The sequence below is a fragment of the Schistocerca americana genome, chromosome 2, assembly GCF_021461395.2.
Source record: "Schistocerca americana isolate TAMUIC-IGC-003095 chromosome 2, iqSchAmer2.1, whole genome shotgun sequence".
NCBI lineage: Eukaryota > Metazoa > Arthropoda > Insecta > Orthoptera > Acrididae > Schistocerca > Schistocerca americana.
In genome coordinates, this window is record NC_060120.1 from 262,735,865 (window position 1) to 262,748,711 (window position 12,847).

At 44.9% G+C, this 12,847-nt stretch overlaps 1 protein-coding gene and 1 non-coding gene across 4 annotated transcripts in view; both read right to left on the reverse strand.

Annotated features, from left to right (window-relative positions):
- Positions 1 to 12,847, reverse strand: part of LOC124593756 (NAD kinase-like) — a 907,239-nt gene that overhangs the window by 384,395 nt on the left and 509,997 nt on the right. The window lies entirely within an intron of this gene.
- On the reverse strand, positions 3,166 to 3,240 carry Trnat-ugu. The gene has a single exon. It is a non-coding gene; the product is annotated as a tRNA-Thr (tRNA).

Below are 12,847 nucleotides of genomic sequence, written 5' to 3' on the forward strand. Positions count from 1 at the left end.
TATCTCACCTTATGCTCTCGCGATACTTCCGTGGCACAATTCGCACAACTACGAGGGTCGTTATGTATTTTTTTCGCATCAACCATGGTGCGCCATCGGATGCGTGATTACAGTCGCAAGTATGTAATACTTCGGCGTATTTGAAGCTGGCAGGACACTCGTAAGTGTAATCCCTAGACAGCAAAGGCCATTTTCGTAGCTGCTGTCGTTAAGTGAGCTGAGGACATGGAGTATGATCATCAAGGGCAGCGCTGGACGACGTGGTTTCTGTGAACGGAGTGTGTAAGCACTGCTGATATTCAGAGGCCATTTTGGTGGTGGCGGGTGGAGGGTGTGCGCCGTCACGAAAAACCCATGTACAACCAGGTGGATGGGTGAAAAACTTGCAGCAAACCAAGTGAGAATGGAAACACTTCTGGAAGGAAAGTGACTTAACACCAGTCAACATTTCAAGACTGGAAATGCATATCCAGGAAAACAGGTGCATCACGTTCACGGTACTTAGTTTGGGAAGTCGTCTGTACGCCACGTGGGTTCCCAAACCAGTGAAGGCAGCACACACAAAAGCGCAAACACGTGTGCAATGATCTCCTTGAATGCCGCAGCCAGGCTCCAGAATGTTTGATGTCCAAACTCGTGGCTGGCGACGACACTTGGCTGCGCTACCATGGGCCGGAGACCCAGGCCCAGCTGATGCAGTGGAAGCAAAAAGACACCTCCCCCTTCCCCCACCCCACCGAAATTCCATACAGCGGGCTGGGGTACCAGGTACTGTCACACCCACCGTATTGTCCTGACTGCCTCTTCTCATTATTATCTAATAGGGACTATGAAGACCTCTATCGAAACATCATATCGCAGACGTCCAGGACCTGTGAGCAGCTGTTCTGATGTGAGTGCGACAGACTCTAAAAAAGTAGTTCGAGAAGTGCCTACAGAAATTACCACATCGATGGTGCAATTGTTTGCAGGTTAATTGAGACTTCATTGAGAAAAATGCATGTATCTGCCGAGACAGAGATTCTTAGTGAATGTAAAGTGGAAACCAATATGGAACAACCCTCTTACATTTCTCTGTCATTTTCTTCAAGAGTGTTCATCGTCTCCTGTTTCAGTCTAAACCGATAATGAAGACTCTCCTACGGCCATTGGTATTGGCGTCGGTGGCGATCCCAAAAATCGTTAGGATCGTGTTTAAGTGTTCTATGAATGAAATGCCTAGAGAACTATTGGGCAAACTACCCAGATGCAACACTTTGCTAGCTCAGACGGGCAACAGTAAAAGAGAATCATACACAACACTGTCCAAAAGTTCCCGAACTGATTTTTAACCAGCCTTCCTCTCGAATCAGGAAAGTATCTTCAACATAGACCGTAGTCTCGATGCATGGTAAAGAAATCCCTCCCACACTTAGACTGGAGGTGGAAGAAAATAGATGCCTACTTTTCCTAGCGAGTCTAACAGACAAAACATCCGGACGACCCGCTGGGGCGTTCCGCCTACAGCACAGAAACGCATACCGTCCTCTACATAAAACCTACCTCTACATAAACCCTGAAGTACAGCACAGTACCCTGGAATACAGAGCTGTATCACCTGTCTGTCAAGTTGCGGCATCTACAAGAAGCCCTATGCAAAACATAGAGATGCATACAAAACGTGATATCTAAATAGAAAAGCAGAAGAAGTCGGAAGAAGATCAAGTGGTTGGCGTTGCTACCGCATGCGGCTCAACCTACCGCCAAGATAGGCAGAGACCTAGAAAAACAAAAGAGAAACTATATCCTACCGACTACGCAAAGCCGAGAATATACTGGACTCCGTCAAATATACACGTGCGCTAGGGAAGCCAGGCGTTTACAGCATTACATTCGTGAGCCGCCGTTAGCACATACGCAAGTTTCAGTACGATCAGAGTTCAAAAATTAAGTTAAACATTGTTATGGCAGGCCAAGTAACTTCTAGTGAATGCTGCACTACAAGTCAAAGTGACACAGACACACAAAACTATTTTTCAACTCAGTCGCTAAGTCTATGCAAACAACTATTGCAACTTTTAACAATCGTTCAGTTCCTGGACGATAGAAATCCGCTCCTTGATCGTGAGGCCATTCCAGAATCGCTGTATGATCGTCTTTTTACCCAACTGTTCTTTCCGCTTCCCTGGACGATGGTAAACGTATGATGCAAGATCAGGACTTTTCCATCAGCACCACCCACATCTTTGTGGCCTTGGTCAAATTGCTGCGCTGTTTCACTACGGCTGACAGGACACTGCATGTCGTCCATATACCGCCAGAATGGCACGGACAATTTGTCTGCAAGAATCGCACTATCCCGTGTACTTTAACTCTGGAGCTCGTCTGCAATTGCAGGGCCATTTCACTCGCACAATGCATGCCGTAACAGAACGGCGTCTGCAGGAAACCAGGAACATTTACGAGGTATGTTCAAAAAATTCCGGAACGTTCGTAATTTCGCGCCGGTGGTGTGTTGGAGGGAAATGCGGTTGGCATCCCATCACACGGCTGTGTTTAATGTGCAACTGCTGGAAGTTTCATTGCTGTATGTCGGTTAGTTATTGTTCAGTGCTGCACTGAGTAGAACGTTGTGTCGCACAATTTGCGAATTTCGAGACGGCAGAGTTAGAGCAACGTGTCTGCATTACATTTTGCGTGAAACTCAAGAAAACCTTTATACAGGCACGCCAAATGATGCACGAACGCTACGGTGATGAGTGTTTAAGCCGTACTCGGTGTTACGAATGGTTCACACGGTTTAAAAATGGCCGCACGGAAGTTAAAGAAGACGACCCTCGTTCAGGACGCCCTTAGACGTCTACCGACGAAGTTCATGTCAGGAACGTCAACGAAATTTGCGCGTGACGATCGAAGACTTTGTCCAAGAGCTTGTAGAAGAACGTAAAATTTCAGTTGGATCATGTCATGACATCCTGACACAGCATCTTGAAATGGACCGTGTTGGAGCCAAGTCCATCCCATGGCTATGAGTCAAGACCAGAAAGACCTTCGCCTCGCAAAATGTGAAGAGCTTATGGATCGCGCAAATGAGAACGAGACTCATAACTAAATTAGAATTATATATCAATACCTTCAGCTGCTGACGTACGTTGATATCTGTCAACAGGTGCAGGTGAAAATGTGTGCCCCGACCGGGACTCGAACCCGGGATCTCCTGCTTACATGGCAGACGCTCTATCCATCTGGGCCACCGAGGGCACAGATGACAGTGCGACTGCAGGGACTATCTCGCGCACGCCTCCCGCGAGACCCACATTCTCACCTTACATGTCCACATACTACATTCGTAGTGTCCCTACCCAACACACTCATTACTCGTGGAAGACTTTCTTGGTTCAAATGGCTCTGAACACTTTGGGACTTAACATCAGTCCCCTAGAACTTAGAACTACTTAAACCTAACAACACACACATCCATGCCCGAGGCAGGATTCGAACCTGCGACCGTAGCAGCAGCGCGGTTCCGGACTGAAGCGCCTAGAACCCCTCGACCACAACGGCCGGCAAGACATTCTTACCAAGTCCCGTAAGAGTTCGGGTAATGTGTGTGGATCCGCACAGAAGAGGAAGGTCATGGCCGGTATTGCCAGAACTATATGCTTATATAGATATGGTGTCTATTCTTTCGGACATGTCCGGAAGAACGGACACCATATCCATATAAGTATATAGAATCATAACTGGTTATAAGATGTGGGTCTTCGGTTATGGTGTTTAGACCAAGGTTCAATCTTCACAGTGGGTCGGGAAAGATTCTCCAAGATGAAAGAAGGCTTGTCAGGTTGAAAGGGTACAGTACCGCCCGACATTGAAAATAGGTACAATATACTTCATTATTCTTGTCTGAACAACATATTTTTTCTAATAACAACTCAATTTCAATTAATACAGCAAAGCCGGATACCAGTGTGGGAAAGAATGACAATTTATTTATTTAATTGATCACATGTGCACTCCCACAAAATAAATCCCTACATCCAGTTTGGTGAGATCTGTGAAATGAATGAATGTATGGTCGTCTGCTAACCGCAGATAGTGAATGTGAATATATGATCATCTTTGAGACGATCCTTTGGTCACCTTTGGTGGGACCAAAGAGATGAAATTTACCTGAGCTTTGAGCGCCTGAAATGTGGCTGACCAATACGGTAGCAAGGTGCTCCCCCACTTCGGCAGAGGTGCGAGAGGACCTGAAGAACGGCCATGTTTCAGCACTCTGCCGCTGGACCTTGGGCTGTTAAGAGCTGTCTTAGGTGTGCTCCGTAAAGACAAAAGAGTGGAGACATGGTATGCATGTGGAATACTTAAGAGTAGTTTGGAATAATAATTTCTCTATTTCAGGAACTTTTGTGGGGAGAATTAAATGTCAGGCAGGTAATATTAATGGGATCGTAGTAATCTTCGGAAGTGACCAACGGTCACAATGAAACCACGTGTAGCAATAAGTTGAAATACTTCCGTGTGCTGAAGTTAAGCTGAATTACTAGCGTGTGTACTGTAAGTTGAAATATTTAAGAAATAGCGTGTGCAGGACTTGAAATTAGAGACGAGTACTTCCACGTGGTGAGTACTGTGTGAGTCTCAATCTGTGTATGAGACAATGGATAAGGAGAAGTACTCGTCCATGGTATCAGTTGAGGACTCGTGTGTGTGATGAATATGTTCTTAATATTACTTTGCGTGATATGTTTCCGTGTGACGCTGGATTCGAACTATAATACTCTGAGAGAGAAGCAAGGTGAGTCAGCCGTCTATCCAGCAACGCCACTTGGCTTGCATTGCACAGGAAGACGTGCATATATCTCCAGAGTTCATAGTAGGAAAGTAGAATTACGAAGTGGGGCAGTGTCGTGTGAAACTGGGATAATTATTAATTGAAGTGGGAAAGCTGAAAGTGATAATGTTGTGACTATTCCCTGTGTTGTATTTCATGTTGTAGTGTGGTGTATGTCATGTAATTTGAGTATGTGTGGTTTGCATGGGAGAGTAGCAAGGTAGTTTCAGAGGTAGTGGGTTATGCGTGTTCCTTTTGTACCGCTCGGTCTGGAGGAAAGTTTCGTGATGATGGTTGTGAGAGTCGAAGTGTGAGATATAGCAAAAGATCCACCATCCTATCCAGAAAGTGCACTGTAGCGTTAAATAATTACGAGACCATAAGGTAGAGAATCACCAATGTAAAGCCATGCCCTCTGGGCGGAATTTCTCATGTGTTATTGTTGTAGGTTATAGAATTTGTGTGTTTAGGTTATAGAATTTATCGGAATAAATAAGATAGTGAAAAGAAAAAGATTGGTGGCCTTTTCCTTCGAACTGTATGTTGTCATGATATCCAGAATTTATAATGTGTGCGCCACTCATATTCAGTGCGATGGCCAGGTGTTGATAAAAGCCGTTAAATAAAAAAAAGAAAATGTGGTATTGCCAGTGCGTAGTGAACAGTCAGAGTTCTGTAAATTACTGATAGTCAGATGTGAGTTTCCGTTGCGTATTATTCATATAGGAGGATAATTTGTAACTTAATTGTGAGTACGAGAGTTCATGTTACTCGATAAATAAGAATGAATCCACTCGCTTGGCAGACCACTCATCTTGCAGGCCTGACTGCTTGATGCCACAGTATGAGCAAGGCATGTGGGTGCCTCTCAAGGTCAGTTCAAATGTGAAAGCCATGCTGATAGTTTTCTTTGACTTTGAAGGATTAGTTCTTCATAAATTCGCGCGACAGGGACAAAGAACTGTAAATTGATGGTACAGTCTGGAGGTGTTGCGACGCCTGCGAGAAAATGTGAGAAGGAAAGGGCGTGAAATGTGGTGAGACAACTCATGGCTCTTCCGTCACAATAATGCACCCGTGCATTCATCCCTGTTTGTGAGCGACTATTGCAAAAAAAAACGAAATCACTGAGTTGCCTCGTCATCTGTATTTTCCACACCTGGCTTCTGCAGACTCATTTATTTCCATAGATGAAAGGGCAAAGATTTACAACGACAGACGAGATAAAAAAATTGCTTGATAGCGAAGCGCCATCCAGCAAGAGGCATACCAAGACTGATTCCGAAAGTGGAAGCGGCGTTGGGAGCAGTGTATCTGTTGTGGAGCAGAGTATTTCGAAGACTATGCACAATACGTAAAAGGTAAACTTAGAAAAGTTTTGTGAACAAAGTTCCGGAATTTTTTGAACAAACCTCGTACTCTCTTCAATTCTGACAACGCGGCACTCTTGTTGCGGGATGGTCCCTAACTTCGTTCGGTACATCGATGTCGATTTCGACAAACAGCGCAAATCTCTCGCAGTACGTAAGGGGCGTTCGTCCACACACAGCAGCAACAATGGCCACGTGATCGATTTCGAGCAGAAAACGGTGCCGTATTGTGCCAATGGGTTCTGACACTTTGCCTTAAAAAAAAAAAAAAAAAAAAAAAAAGGCGGTGGAAAGACGAGTAAGTGACGACTTTGTCAACAGGGCCAGCTGTTTACAATTAAGGACTGCGATGCTAGCGGAAAGTCGCCAAGGACGGTCGTGCCAGAGCGGAGCAAGCAGCGGACAGAGTGGACGGCCAGCACCAGGGCTCGTTGCCGGGACTCTCACCACCACCCAGCACAGGATGGGGGACATTGTCTGCTGGAGACATACGACTGGCCCTTGCATTACTTGCTCGGCGCAGGAGGCTGTGATGTCCAGTAGCTACAAAACATTACATCTACTTTAATTGCGTAGGTTTCCACGGCCAGAGTCAGTCGACATAAAAGTTCTCTGGGTATGGTAGCGCGTCATAATGTAAAAAAAAAAAAAAAAAAAAAACTACTGCTGCTGTAGAAAAACCAACGTTTCGGTCACGGTTGTAACGGCCTTCTTCTGGGTCTAATCAACCCATTAGACCCAGAAGAAGGCCGCTGCAACCGTGGCCGAAACGTTGGTTTTTCTCCAGCAGCAGTTGTTTTTTTTTTGTTTCCATTATGACGCCGTGCCATACCCAGAAAACTTTTATGTCGATTACATCTACTTCTCTGCAAATCACATTTAAATGCCTGGCAGAGGGTTCATCGAGCCACTATGACAACTCTCTATTGTTTCAATCTCGTATAGCGCGCGGAAAGAACGAAAACCTATATCTGTCCGTACGAGCTCTGATTTCCTTTATCTTACCATGGTGATCGTTTCCGCCTATGTAGGTCGGTGTCAACAAAATATTTTCGCATTAGGAGGAGAAAGTTGGTGATTGGAAATTCGTGAGAAGATTCCGCCGCAACGGAAAACGCCTTCGTTTTAATGATGTCCACTCCAAATCCTGTATCATTTCAGTGGCACTCTCTCTCATATTTCACGATAATACAAGACGTGCTGTCTTTGAACTTTTCGATGTACTCCGTCAATCCTATTTGGTAAGTATACCACACCGCGCAGCAGTATTCTAAAAGAGGACGGACAAGCGTACTGTAGGCAGTCTCCTTAGTAGATCTATTACATTTTCTAAGCAGCCTGCCAATAAAACGCAGTCTTTGATAAGCCTTCTCCACAACATTTCCTGTGTGTTCCTGCCAATTTAAGTTGTTCGTAACTGTAATTCCTGGGTATTTAGTTGAATTTTCGGCCTTTAGATATGACTGATTTATCGTGTAACCGAGGTCTAACAGATTCCTCTTAGCACTCATGTGAATGACTTCACACTTTCCGTTATTTACGGTCAATTGCCAATTTTCGCACCATACAGGCATCTTCTCTAAAACATTTATCAATTTGTTTTGATGGCTCTGAGCACTATGGGACTTAACATCTGTGGTCATCAGTCCCCTAGAACTTAGAACTACTTAAACCTAACTAACCTAAGGACATCACACACATCCATGCCCGAGGCAGGATTCGAACCTGCGACCGTAGCAGCCGCGCGGTGCCGGACTGAGCGCCTAGAACCGCTAGACCGCTAGACTGCAAAAAACCTAAGAGGGATCCTCAGATTGTCCCCCAAATTGTTTATATAGATAGGGAAGAGCAAAGGACCTATATCAGTACCTTGGGGAACGCCAGAAATCACTTCAGTTTCACTCGATGACTTTCCGTCAGTTACTACGAACTGTGACCTCTCTGACAGGAAATCATGAATTCAGTCACATAACCGAGACGATATTCCATAAGCTTGACGAATTGGAAAGTCGGTGAGACGTCGCTTCAAGACGACGCTGCGACCCGGCTGATTGGTCGAGGGCAGGACAATTTTAAAATAAAAAGAGCGATTACAGGCAGGTATAACTGATTAACGTGTAACGATACATCGATACGAATTACAGAGAAAGTAAAAGAAAATTCAATATTTAGATCGTTGCGTGTATCAACCAAAGTTAATGCGTTCTGTGAAACCTCATCACCGGTCTAAGGCGCTGCAGTCATGGACTGTGCGGCTGGTCCCGGCGGAGGTTCGAGTCTTCCCTCGGGCATGTGTGTGTGTGTGTGTGTGTGTGTGTGTGTGTGTGTGTGTTTGTCCTTAGGATAATTTAGATTGAGTAGTGTGTAAGCTTAGGGACTGATGACCTTAGCAGTTAAGTCCCATAAGATTTCACACACATTTGAACATTTTGAACAAACCTCATCACAACAACTGTACAGTCCATTTTTCTTTTTCACAGTTGCATCAAAATTTTTGCCGCGGATGCCTGGACACTGGATGATGCCAGAGTCTGATACGGATTTCAGGGATTACATGTCTCAGTAAGATGGAACACCAGCACATTCGGGTATGGAGACTCGCTCATTTAAACAAACATCCTCCAAACCACTTGATCCGTCGTACCGACAACGACGACACCATATTCTGCTCTTGAACACAGTTCTCCGGACCCAACACACACGGAATTCTTTTGGTGGAGCTCTGCGAAATCCCTTGCGTATGTGCCGAAAACAATTGCGAAATGAAACTGTGTGGGTGTGAAAAGCATTGTCGCTCAGGTTTTGTCCATGTGAGCAAGGAGAGTTCTATACAACAGTTGTATTAGCCCTGACGATACGATATCGATACTATTTCTAAAAGATATCGATATGTAACGATATATTTTTCCCATGATATATCAATATCAAAATGGCAAAATATTTTTATTTTATATTATTTTTTTCACAATTTTCGGTACATATTTGTAATAGAACATAATTTTGCTTTCAATGTGTGAAGGAATCTTACTACGTTTTCAGCTCTCATCGCGTCCAATCTTTCTCTTAGACTCTGTGTGAAGCAAGTATGTGCTGCACAAAAGAAGAAGTCCGTTTGCCCTTGGGGGTGGAGCTGTGAATGGAGTTACAAGATTTCCGATGTGGAGAAATAGCACACCAGTTGCGTTAAAGCTCGTGGTCGTGCGGTTGCGTTCTCGCTTCCCGCGCCCGGGTTCCCGGGTTCGATTCCCGGCGGGGTCAGGGATTTTCTCTGCCTCGTGATGACTGGGTGTTGTGTGATGTCCTTAGGTTAGTCAGGTATAAGTAGTTCTAAGTTCTAGGGGACTGATGACCACAGATGTTAAGTCCCATAGTGCTCAGAGCCATTTTTTTAGTTGCGTTAAAAAAAATCGCTACTAGTATGCTGTTTCCTCACATCGGCATTCTTTAAGAAAAGTTCCTGAAAATGATGAACAAAAATCTCAATGGCAAGATTGGTCTTTGCGGTGGGCGGAGACGTGTGAGGGAAATGCTTACGTAATTGGCGCTTGGCGCCACCAACAACAGAATCTGCGACGTTTAACTTCACCACTAACTGCTAGGTCGCTGGCGTTGGCAGAGAAGAAAAAACAAGGTAGTCGACATGAAGAGTCTCGGGCAAATCCTATATGTGACGATACCGAATGACGGGCCCATCGAACACCTTTTAATGTGCCACTTACGAGCAGTTACTATTGTTAGCGAAGTGGTTATCGCCAAACGTGAACGTGCATCGTTTTCCTTTCAATTGTTGCTCTAAGGCGAATAGGCAGGCTGCTAATTTGTTGATGTACAGAATAGCTAACTATAAATGAATACTTAAATATACAGCTCTAAAACCGCTAGTGAAGCCGATATTTTTATGGGCTGGTCCGACGATACTTTTTTAGTCGGTGTATCGACACTTTTCCTCGATATATTGAGAACCGATAATACTTTTTTCAAATATCGACTTATCGTATTTCCGATATTTTGAAAAATATCAACAGTCCTAATCTGTACTATGTACAACCCTTCTCTCCAATTGTTATCGATGTATCGCTATGCATTAAATTGTTACAGCTGTCTGCACTAGCTGTACTCATTTTGAATTGCCCTGTATTTAATCAGGCAGAATTCTGCTACAAAGATGATTTTCCAAAGACGTCCGAACTGCCTGTGAAAGCGGTATGTTGAATCGGACAATCTGTCCACACACACCTTATCCCCACTATGTTATTACGCACTTCATCGAGATATACGACTGGAGCAGTAAATTATTTGACGAGAACATTGTGTCTTCAATAATCGGTCGTCTTGAGAAACGCGAGGGAATCGTTGGCTCGCTCCAAGATGCCGGAGCGTACAGAGCCACATTATCTTGTATACTTATTCCTCGCACGCCGTGCTCTGTTCTGGCCGCACTCAAGTCAGCATTTTACCGCTCCACTACCAGCCGTGGCTAAAGCGCTGTACCAGAGAACTCTACACGACGGCAGGGCAGCGGCGCCTCGCCTTGGACTGGCGAGTACGGCCGGCGTTTGTGGAGCGCCGGAGCGAAGCGACAAGTCCGCCCCAAGGACGAGCAGCCAGCGATAATGTCTCCTGAAAAATACGGCCTCAGAGTGCGCAACAGTGTGCCAGGCGATAAACTCGTGCGCAACACTCTACAGAAATCACAGCTCCGTTGTCAATAGCGCAACGTTCCGCGGTCAGATTTGCCCTTGCTGCTCAATGCCATTTATATTTAATGCATACGTAATATGTACGCCTCTATTACTACTACTACTACTACTACTACTACTATTACTATTACTATTATTGTTATTATTATGGCCTCCTCCTTGTTCCAGTTGGCTTTCACTCTTACAGAGGAGGCTCGTTTACGTTCTCCCGACCCCTTTGGTCTGTACTAAATGGTTCAAATGGCTCTGAGCACTATGGGACTTAACATCCGAGGTCATCAGTCCCCTATAACTTAGAACTACTTAAACCTAACTAATCTAAAGACATCACACACTTCCATGCCCGAGGCAGGGTTCGAACCTGCGACCGTAGCAGTCGCGTAGTTCCAGAATGTAACGCCTAGAACCGCTTGTCCACTCCGACCGGTCGCTCTGGTGTAACTTCCCACCTGTCTACTGTGTGTCTGAATGTGTCTCTTTCTACAATGCCGGTTGGTATTATATTTGCGTTTTTGAGGTCCTTTCTAATTTCGTTCGGCCAAGGTGTTGAGTTCTTCACTGATGTTACATAGTCTGTTATTCTCTTCGTCAACAGCTAGTCTGTTGCGATGACCAAAGAATTTCGTTCTCCTCTTTTTAATTTCAATTTCGATGTGCGAAAACTTTTCTGTCGTTCTGTCTTGTGTATGTCTTGCTCCTAAAAATTTTCTAATGATCTTCCAAAAATTTTCTAATGAGCTTCCTCTTTTTTTTATATTGATTCAAGTTCGTATTTTCTGTTAAGTGCCAGTGTTTCGCTTGTTTAGAGGACTATTGGTTTTATGACTCTGTCGTAGTGCCGAATTTTTGTCTGTATTTACATTGATTTTTTGTTGTACACCTTTTGGACTAACCTTAATGCTTTTTTTACTCTTTTGAGGTGATTTGCCGGCCGGAGTGGCCGAGCGGTTCTAGGCGCTACAGTCTGGAACCGCGCGACCGCTACGGTCGCAGGTTCGAATCCTGCCTCGGGCATGGATGTGTGTGATGTCCTTAGGTTCGTTAGGTTTAAGTAGTTCTAAGTTCTAGGGGACTGATGACCTCAGATGTTAATTCCCATAGTGCTCAGAGCAATTTGAACCATTTGAGGCGATTTTTCTGTGAAACTTCTTCAAGACCTGTCAGTTCGATGAATTTTCCGAGGTATTTTAAGTACGGGCCCCTGATTATTTTACCATATTTTGTTTTCAGGATCGTGATTTCTCTCTTTGAACATAAGAATTGGTTTCTCGAGTCATATTTGTAGCTTTTCCTGCACTTTCTTTGTCCCGAGCTGTTTGATGGCGGTCTCTTCGTCCTCTACGAGTAACGTCAAGTCGCCTGCAAATGTGAGGTATGGCATAACAACACTACGGTTCCTCGTGAAATGATGTGACAAATAAAATCTTTCGACATTTGTGGAGCAAACGGCAGCCGCCGAAGAACGTTGCAGTACAATACAAAGTGCCGACCCGCTGACGGCGCTGGCAGGCGTGATCAAGTAGCCTCTGCAGTCTGTTGGGATCTGTCCACCTACATGCCGCAAGGTGACTTTCTGCTGTCGAAATACTGTGCTCGTCTCACGTCCGACCGTTCCGGCCGCGCGGGATTAGCCGAGAGGTCTTAGGCGCTGCAGTCATGGACTGTGCGGCTTCTCCCGGCAGAGGTTCGAGTCCTCCCTCGGGCATGGGTGTGTGTGTGTGTCCTTGGGAGAATTTAGGTTGAGTAGTGTGTAAGCTTAGGGACTGATGAGCTTAGTAGTTAAGTCCCATAAGATTTCTCACACATTTGAACATTTTTGATCTGACCGTTCCCCGGTAACTTTTCCTGCAATTTTTTTTCATGTTATTCGCTTTCGGGCCATGCCCATTTAATAGTAATGTCAATTATGACAATCCGAAGGTAAGGACAACACAATACCCAGTCCTCGAGCGGAGAAAAAT